Source organism: Apodemus sylvaticus, chromosome 19, assembly GCF_947179515.1.
Source record: "Apodemus sylvaticus chromosome 19, mApoSyl1.1, whole genome shotgun sequence".
Lineage (NCBI taxonomy): Eukaryota > Metazoa > Chordata > Mammalia > Rodentia > Muridae > Apodemus > Apodemus sylvaticus.
Genome location: NC_067490.1, coordinates 61,097,345 through 61,107,993, shown reverse-complemented (window position 1 = coordinate 61,107,993; position 10,649 = coordinate 61,097,345).

Sequence of the window (10,649 nt, the reverse complement as noted above, 5' to 3'; positions counted from 1 at the left end):
GCAGGGGAAACAGATCCACAGTACAGAGAACACATCTGAAAAATTGTAGGAACAATTACTAACTAAAAACATGATGGGCAATCTGGGTGTATTTGCTCATGTCTTTAATCACAGAGGCACAGGCAGATGTATGGCCAATAGTTTGACACTGGCATGGCCTTTGTAATGTGTTCTAGGAGACCAATAGTTATCCTTTAAATCCCCCAATCCCTACAAAAGTCAACCAAGGAAACAAAAATGATAGAGAACTCACAGTTCATTACTAAAGTTCCTACAAATAATTATAAATTCATTGTATATCTGTATTCATCTGGCAGATGCATGAAGTTTAACAGTTTAAACTATGACATTAATAAAACTTTACTAAAAGAGAATATATGCTTAAATTGTTATAAATGAACAAATGGAAATAATATCAATATAAATGTTTATTATTATAAGAAATGTAGGTCAGGAGAGAGAGCTCAGCAATGGAAAACTCTTGCTGATCTTCTGAATAATTGTGGTCAATTTCTCGCATACACATGGGGACCAACAACTACTCATTACTTCAAGATCAGGAGTTCTGAGGCCATCTTCTGACAACAGTAAAAATGAGACACACATGATATTCTTACTCATGCACACAGGCAAAATATACCTATTTATTCAATCATTTCATAGCAAACACAAGACTGAGACAGAATTTACTATACCTGGCACGCAATGACACTAAAACTTCAGATAATATTGATGTCATGAACATATGCCATCCTGAGAAATAGAATATAATCTATATAGTTGTCCAAAATTCAAAACTACAGATGTAGATGTAAAACATGTTTATTTAAAAAATGCAGACAAATGGATACAACTGGATATTATCATCCTGAGTGATGTATCCAAGACCTAAATAGACATACAAGTATGTAATCATTTACAAATGAATAATAACCATAAAGTACAGGATAGCCATACTACATGTCTTGGCCCTGAAGAAGATAAACAAGAGGGAAGGCTAAGGGGCTGAATCTATGGCTCAGCTGGTAAGATCATTGACTGCTCTTATGAAAGTCCAGAGTTCAAATCCCAGCACCCACATGGTGGCTCAGAACTACCCATAATGAGATCCGACATCCTATTCTGGTGTGTCTGAAGACAGCTACAGTGTGCTTATATATAATAAAAAAATAAATTTTTAAAAAGAAGGAAGACTAAAATAAACCTGGTTGAATCTCATTCAGAAGTAGAAATAAAACAGTCATTTGAGGCAGATGAAAGAGAGAGAACTGGAAAGATCAGTAGTTAAGAAAGGGGAAGAAAGGTAAGGAACAGGTGTGGTGAGGGAAATGGAAGGTCCATAGAGTGAGGAATATTAATTGAAGTCTGCAACTGTCAGGCGTGGAAGGGTGCAGGCAACTTTATGATGTGCCACAGACCAGAAAAGGGAGGGCAACAGGAATCAGTGGGGGTGATCATAGCTGAGATGCATAGCAGTGAGAATTGGACCCTGAAGAGGGACACATCCTAATGCCAGGCAGGACCACCAGTGGAGAGTTTATTACACAAACCAAACCAAAAACTTTCCACCCCAAATTTGTCCTTTCTAAAAAAATGTAGGCACATAGATGGAGCAGAGAATGAGGGATTGGACAAATTGTTCTCTGCCCAACTTGAGACCCACCCCACGGGCAAGAACCAGTCCCTCACATTACTGAGGGTATACTTTGTTATACTTCCAGAGAGTAGCTTAGCATAATTGTCCTCTGACAGTATCCATCCAGAACCTGACTGAAACAGATACAGAAACCCACAGCCTAAAATTGGACAGAGCCTAGGGGATCTTTTGGAAGACTTGTGGAAAGGATTGAGGACCCGCAAAGGAAGAGGAAATCTATAAGAAGACCTTCAGGGTCAATTAACCTGGACACTAGGAGACTCCCAGAGACTGAGTCACCAAGTACAGAGCATGCAAAGGATGGACTGAGTACCCCATCATATATGTAGTATCCTAGGTACTCAGTCTTCATGCTGTTTCCCAACAAATGGAGCAGGGGATGTCCCTTATGCTGTTGCCTGTCTGTCCAAATGGTTCCCCTAACTTAGTTGCTTTGTCTGACTTCAGTAAGAGAGGATGTGCTGAACCATGCAGAGACTTGAAATGTCATGGTTGGTGAATACTCAAGTGGACCCCACCCTCCTTGAGGAGATAAAAGCAGTTATGGGTGAAGGTCTGGTCTGTATAAAGTATAATGGAGAGATGGTAGCAACTGGAATTTAAATTAAATAAATAAATGAACATTAAACAAATAATTCAAAAAGATGAACAAATACATATTAATAGAATGAAAATATGGAAATCAGCCCATTATTTTAAAATTTTATCTCACTCAATATTTCAGGTAATAAGCTAAGTAGGAAATATGTTTGGCCAGAATGTCACACGAATGACCTCTTGACAAAGGTTACACAGAGTCCAATTTGCACTGAAATACTATTATCTCAATTTCCTCTGGCTGCATACTGTCAACTCTCCAATCTTTCAAGTCCAACTGATTAAGTTATATCTACAGCTTTCTATGTCTTTTGCAATCTCAATTTCTGATATTTTTCACATTCCCTCAAAAATGGACATAGATTCTGTTCAACAGCAAAAATCACTTATCCATACCAGTTTTCTTTTTTGTTTCTGTTGTTGTTATTGTTGTTCTTGTTCTAACTTTCTACTCTGCTGCTATGATGGAATCCTCTGAGCAAAAGCACCTCAGTTAATAAAGATTTGTTGCGAATGGTTCTGACAGATCACAGTCCTTCACTTTGAGAGCTTAGAGTAGAAACTGAAGCTACAAACTGAAGCAAAAGCATGGACAAACATTTTCTCCTGGCTTTCTCTCCTGTTTGTTCAGTGTCCCATGCACAGGTACCTATCTCATCCATCCCAGGCCCACATGCTTATAAATATTGTCACACTCAGAAATATCAACACTATTTCTCACTGACATAGCAACTACCATTCTTATGAGAGCACACCCATAACTGAGGCTTCATCAGATGACTGTAGCTCTGAAATGTTGAAATGCTGGCAGTTTCACCTCTCTCCTATCTATGCCTTCTTGTGCATTGCTAAGATTATCCCTTCCTGTCCACCTCCTCTCCAAGCTTTCAACATTAGCCAGCATTCCCTCTTGAACATACCCACCAAACTGGTCAGTAAAAGAGGCAACACTTTCTGAACATCTAGATAGCAAAGTGAATATCTATATTCCAAAGAAAGGAATAAAACCCACACACAAACAATAGAAACCCAGAAACTAACATATAGGCATATTATCACCCTGAACCCAGATGCCTATACATGAAAATAGTAACATAATGAATCACAGCCAGGAAAATATGTCACCAAGAAAGCCAAGCTAAGTTTTCACAGCAGGTGCTGAGAAACTAAAATGTGCAAGAGATCTGATGCAAAGGAGTTTGTATGGAGGAGAGGAGAGGGGTGAGAACCTGAGGATGGGATAGAGGTACAAAAGAGAACCTGCAGACAGGCAGACAGATAAGGAGCAGAGAAAGACCAATGAAGGGAGATAAAGAAGAGAGAGAGAGAGTGCATGTGCAGGAAACAGATACAGGGAACAAAAATAACAGGTTGTCCATGTATATAATGAACAAACTAGAAACAGCAGCAGGTGATGGAGGCTGATCATAGCTTAAGAATTTCCTATGTCACTAAGAACAGGCCATTAAAATTTTCTGTACACTTACAATTATTGAGGCAAGGCTCACTCACAGAATAAGAATGGAAGACAGAATCACAAGCAGTAAATATGAATAGGAAAAAATGGATAAATTATTCAAATAAATCTGGATTCAAAAACTTTCCTGGCGCTAAACAACCAAGGGTTCAGCAACATATGAGAAGTTAAAAACACAAATGTTTGGAGAAGAAGGAAAAGGAGGAGTAGAAGGAGGAAGAGAAGAAAGGAGAAGGAGGAAGAGGAAGTAGAAGAAGAAGGAGTGCTGGGCGTTGGTAGCACAGGCCTTTAATCCCAGCATTTGGGAGGCAGAGGCAGGCAGATTTCTGAGTTTGAGGCCAGCCTGGTCTACAGAATGAGTTCCAGGACATCCAAGGCTAAACAGTGAAACACTGTCTCAAAAAATAAATAAATGAAATGAAAAACAAAGCAGAGGAGGAGGAAGAAGAAGAGGACAAATAACATAGAGGTCTGGAAAATATTTCCAATAAAATCATAAATGAAAACATTCCGAAACAAAAGAAGATGCCTATTAATGTAAAAGTAGCATCAAAAATACCAAACAGAGTGAGAAAATATCCCTTTGCCACATAATAATCAAAACACTAACCATATAAGTTAAAGAAATATAAAAAAAACTACAGCCAAAAAAAATAACAAATTAAATAAAGCAAAAGCTAGCAATGTATAAAATCAGAACTATTCGATTCATATCTGTCTTCCTTTTTTACGTATTGAATCCATTAAGTATGAAATGTTCTCATTGTAAGTATTCCTGCAGGCCATAAGTGGGCACCAGATACCTTTACATATGGTTATGAGCCACCAGCTGGTTGGTAAGAATTGAACTCATGACCTGTGTAAGAACAGCCAGAGCTCTTAACCTTTTAGCCATCTCTCCAGCCCTATTCCTGCCTTCTTAATGTATATTATAAAAGTCAAAAAGTTTGGACATATTTGCTGCATAGTCACAGAAAGCACCCATACTTCTACAGGAAAGAAACTGGTCCAGATGCTTTGGACAGATTTACAATCTGCCATGATACTAAAATTATTAAGAGCCTAATCATGGCCTAGTCAGCACTGGTGGTGCATGCTTCTAACCTCAGCACTTGAGAGGCAGAGGCAGGAGGATTTCTGAGTTGAGACCAGCCTGGTCTACAGAGTGAGCTTCAGGACAGCCAAGGCTATACAGAAAAACCCTGTTTTAAAAAAAAAGAGGTAATGGCCTGAACTAGCAAGTAAGAAATACCACTAAAAATCTCACAGGATGTAACATGTGGCTGATATTTCCGATAGAACCCCAAGAAGGACCCTCCACCCCATTGCCCACTGCTCAGCCGCCTGTATTCCCCCTTTGTGGGTAGATAGCCTGTGCTCACCATGTCTTGATTTCAGAGGTTCCTTGAATTCCCCACAGAGCACCCAACAAATGAAATCAAAGCAGGGCACAGAGAATCATTCAAAACTACACAGTCACAGCGAACACCACAAAATGGCACCTAGATGATCCCGCTTCTTTTTTTAACAATCAGGTCTGCCTGGTGGCTTTGATTGGCTAGTGAGTCTAAATCTTCCTAAAGGTTAAAGTGTGCTTCCTGTCCAGGGCCAGTCCCTTTCCAGATCTCAGGACTGGTTAACAATTAATTAGCACTTAAGCTCATATTCCAGGAGGAATCGCACCTCACCCAGCCCTGTGGGAGGACTTACCATTCCTGCTGCTTATTCCTCCCATCTGTTAGCAATAATCCTAAATTTATACATTTAGACCTTTCCTGAAAGTTAGACCTTTCCTAAAATTTACCCACAGCACTTGCTTGCTTCTTCCAGAAATCAAAGTTAACAGCTTGCATAGCCCAATATTCAAGGTGCAGTGTAGCTTTCAATCTGACTCAGGAATGGAAAGTTAACCAGGCTATTAGCAATAAAGAGGGATTTTAGGAAGCAAGAATTTTGTTGGCCTGGTGGTGGTGGCACACAGCTTTAATCCTAGAACTTGGGAGGCAGAGGTGGACAGATTTCATAGTTCAAGGCGAGCCTTGTCCACGGAGTGAGTTCCAGGAGAACCAGGGCTATACAGAGAAACCCTGTCTCAAAAAACCAAAAAAAAAAAAATTTTTTTAAAGGGGCTGGTGAGATGGCTCAGCTGTTAAGAGCACTGACTGCTTTTCTGAAAGTCCTACGTTCAAATACCAGCAACCACATGGTGGCTCACAACCATCCATAATGAAATCTGACATCCTCTTCTGGGGTCTCTGAAGACAGCTACAGTGTTCTTAAACATAATAAATAAATAAATTTTTAAAATAAGAATTTCGTTTCTTGGCTTCATTCTGGCCTTAGGGAAATTGCGGATCCCTTCACCAGATGATAGGTATCAAACAACCTTGGGAGAAAAGCCAGAAGCATGAGGGAAACCCTGTTGAGCATTATTTTTAGCCAGCGCATCTTCATCAGTGGATGAGTAGAGAAAAAACACAGTTGGATTAATATAGTTGCTCTAGATAAACATATCTGAAATCAGTACTTGATTTTTCTAATTTTCTTTGGCTGGCAGCATTTATTGGGACATTCTATTAAATAACCTTTCTATATACTTAGATTTATTTCCTTTATGATTTCTGGCCTTAGGGAAAATGGAAAGTAAATTATCCAATAATCTGGGATTTCCTTATCCAAGAATTTGGAATTTCCTGACGGGAAACATCTTTACTACCGGGTCACATAAAATAGAAAACGACAGCAGCTTTGGTTGGTTGTTCTACATTTCATTTGGGGATTCTCCCTCATAATATGGAAGCAATCATGGAACATCTTGATCTTCTTTGATAATGATATCATGAATATAGCATGGGCCATGTGTCTTCACCACAGATTTAGTTAATAAAACCACTTTGTACAAGATATGATTCTTGAGTCAATTCTTCTGAGTCAACGGGATCACTATTACAAAAGAAGAAATATCAGGCCTACAAGCTTGCTTCCTTTGTTACTATGGTTGTTTTGGAAGTATATGACTGGGCAAACATTTAGGTTCTGTTTTTTGTTTTTTTTTTTTTGTTGTTGTTGTTGTTGTTGTTTTGGATTTGGTTTTTTGAGACAGGGTTTCTCTATATAGCCCTGGCTGTCATGGAGCTCACTCTGTAGGCCAGGCTGGCCTCGAACTCAGAAATCCGCCTGCCTCTGCCTCCCAGAGTGCTGGAATTACAGGCGTGCGCCAAACTGCCCAGCATTTAGGAAATATGTAAGGAAGAATCTATAAGAATAAAAACAAAACATTAAGTTATAAAACTAGTAATGTATAAAATCAGAACAATTAGATTCATATCTGTCTTCCCTTTTTAAGTATTTAATACATTAAGTATGAAATGTTCCCCCTGCATGTATCCCTGCAGGCCAGAAGATGGCAGATGGCACCAGATCCCATTACATAAGGTTATGAGCCACCATGTGGTTGGTAAGAATTGACCTGATGGCCCCTGTACGAACAGCCAGAGCTCTTAGCCTCTGAGCCATCTGTCCAGCCTTATTCCTGCCTTTTTAATGTATATCATAACGGACAAAAGGCTTTCGACACAGGTGCTGCATAGTCACAGAAATCACCCATGCTTCTACAAGACAGCTTCTGGTCCAGATGTTTTGGACAGATTTACAATCAACCAAAATACTGAAGTTATTAAGAGGTCATGGCCTGAACTAACAAGTAAGAGTCACCACTAGAAATCTCACAGGATGTCATATCTGACTGATGTTTCATATTCAACCACATAGAGCACTCACCACTGCAGTGCCCACTGAGCAGCCACCTGTTTAACCCCTTTGTGGGCAGATATCCTGTGCTCACAATATCTCGATTTCAGAGGTTCCCTGAAGTCCCCTCACAGCACACAACAACAGAACTCAAAGCAGGACACAGAAAATCATTCAAACCTGCACAACCACAGCAAATGTCACAGAAAGGCACTTAGATGATCCTGCCTCTTTGTCTGACTTAGCAGGTCTGCCTGGTGGCTTTGATTGGCCAGTGAGTCTAATCCTTCCTAAAGGTTAAAGAGTGATTCCTGTTCAGGGTCAGTCTTTTTCCAGATCTCAGGACTGGTTGACACTTAATTAGCACTTAAGCCCACCCTCCATGAGGAATATCATCCCACCCAGTCCTGAGGGAGGACTTACCATTCTGGCTGTCCACTCCTCCCATCTGTTAGCAATAATCCTGACTTTAGACATTTAGACCTTTCCTGAAATTTTGACCTTTCCTGAAATTTCCACACAGCACTTGCCTGCTTCTTCCAGAAATCAAGGTGAACAGATTGCATAGACCAATATTCAAGGTGTAGTGCAGCTACCAATCTGAGAATTTTGTTGGCCAGGTGGTGGTGACACACACCTTTAATCCTAGCAATTGGAAGGCAGAGGCTGGTAGATTTCTGAGTTCAAGGCCAGCTTTGTCTACAGAGTGAGTTCCAGAAGAGCCAGGGCTATAGAGCAAAACCCTGTCTTGAGGAGAAAAAAAAAGTTTTTTGTTTTTTTTAAAGGGGCTGGTGAGATGGCTCAGCTGTTAAGAGCACTGTCTGCTCTTCTGAGTGTCCTGAGTTCAAATCCCAGCAACCACATGGTGGATCACCACCATCCGTAATGAAATTTGGCATTCTCTTTTGGGGTGTCTGAAGACAGCTACAGTGTACTTACACATAATAAATAAAACTTAAAAACAGTAAGAATTTTGTTTCTTGGCTTTATTCTGGCATCAAGGAAATTTCAACTACATTTCACCAGATGATAGGTATCAAACAACCTTGGGAGAAAAGCCAGAAACATAAGGAAAACCCTGTTGAGCATTATTATTAGCCAGCACATCTTCATCAGTGAATAAGTGGAGAAAAGACATAGTTGGAATAGTATAGTTTCTCGAGATAAACATATCTAAAATCATAAAGAAAATTAATCTAAGTTTATAGAAAGGTTAGTTAATAGAATGTCCCAATAAAGGCAGGCAGCCAAGGAGAATTAGAAAAATCACGGACTGGTTGATGTCATGTTGCAGGATATTACAACTGATTTTCAGTATATACCAGAAATTTGAAGAAATAAGTACATACTAATGCCTGTTTCAAAAACAAATAAAAAACAAAGAAAGAAATCAACTATTTTTGTTAAAAAATATTGTCAGAACCAGAAAAGCAAAAACTTAACAAAACAAAAACAAACAAACAAAACATTTGTTCAATATCCTTTATATATATAGGTTGCCAAGAAAATCTATTGCCTAGATCAAAGGTGTGTCTAAACATCTTAAAAGATCAAGATTAAGAAAGGGTATCTTGCCGGGCGGTGGTGGCGCCAGCCTGTAATCCCAGCACTATGGGAGGCAGAGGCAGGCAGATTTCTGAGTTTGAGGCCAGCCTGGTCTACCAAGTGAGTTCCAGGACAGCCAGGGCTATACAGAGAAACTCTGTCTTGAACAACCCAAAACCCAAAACCAAAAAAAAAAAAAAAAAAAAAAAAAAAAAAAAAAAAAAAAAAAGAAAGGGTATCTTACTTCAAAAGGTATAATAAAGAAATATCCCAATGGGCTATGGAGGCACATACCTTTAATCCCACCACTTGGGAGGCAGAGTCAGGCAAATTTCTGAGTTTGAGGCTAGCCTGGACTACAAAGTGAGTACCAGGACAGCCATGGCTACACAGATAAACCCTGTCTCGGAAAAAAAAAAAAAAAGAAAAAAAAAAAAGAAGAAATATCCCATCACTAAGGAGTCTTTGCCTAAGAGTTACATGTTGAAAGGGTTATAGTGAGGATCAGGGTAAGGTTGTTAGGGTTTGTGTGATCAAAAATTTAGGGGTTAAGATAGGATTAGAGCTTTAGAGTAAGTCCCAGGGTGAGGGTCAGTGTTAGGGTTAATGTGTTCACCATTATTCTTGGTGGTCTCACTGAGTCTAAAGTATGCATATTACACAAAGAAGGAATATCAGGGACAGGGTTTGGCTCAGGGTTAGGGCAATGGATTTGTTGCGGTTTTTGAAAGAAGCTACTATCTTTTCTCTCCTCTGCCTTCCTCGTACTCATTTTTATAATATCAACATCTGTTTTCCTGCCCCAAGGAAAGTGGAAAGTAAATTATCCAAGAATCTGGGATTTCCTGATGGGAAACATCTTTACTACTGTGGGGACTAGGTCACATAAAATAGAAAACCACAGCGACTTTGGTTGTTCTATATTTCACTTGGAGATCCTCCCTCATAAGATTGAAGCAATCACAGAGCTTGGTGCATTTCTTTGATAATGACCCAGCCCAGTCCTTCCCAAAGCCCTAGACCCCAGCCAGCTTCAGCTTAATCATTTATGTTCCTTGGGAAAGCACCAGCCCAGACCTTTGTAAACTCTACCAGGTCTTTGCCCTTTCACAGCCTGGCCTGTCTCATTAAGGAACCGGATTCAGTTTATTGGCCTGTGAATTCCCTACAGCTCACATGCAGAAGCGAGGAACAGGCACACAGCCCAGCGATCCATGGCGGCCAGGCTAGGCTTTTGTTCCCACAAGAGGGTCGTGCCAGTAGGACACTGTCCCTGCCCAGAGCAGAGAGAGGGTTAGCACCCCGCCCTGCTGCAAAGTTTCCAGAGTGGGAAGCCCACACCTTGACCAGCCTCTCCAAACTTATGGACCGAGTCTTCCGAGAGACAGGAGGATAGAGCAGAGTGACTCCAGAGCTCACAGACACCTGCAGCATGGATCACTATCTTCAACCAAATGTGCATGAGAACGCGGTCCTGTCCTTCCATTCAGCTCCAGTGAAGCTCTGCAATCCCAGCAAACACTAAAAGCACACACTCACCTCCCTCCCACCTCTGGCACACACCTGATCCTGGCCCACTTTCATTCACAAAAATGAAAGACAGAAAATGGCATTGTTCCAGGT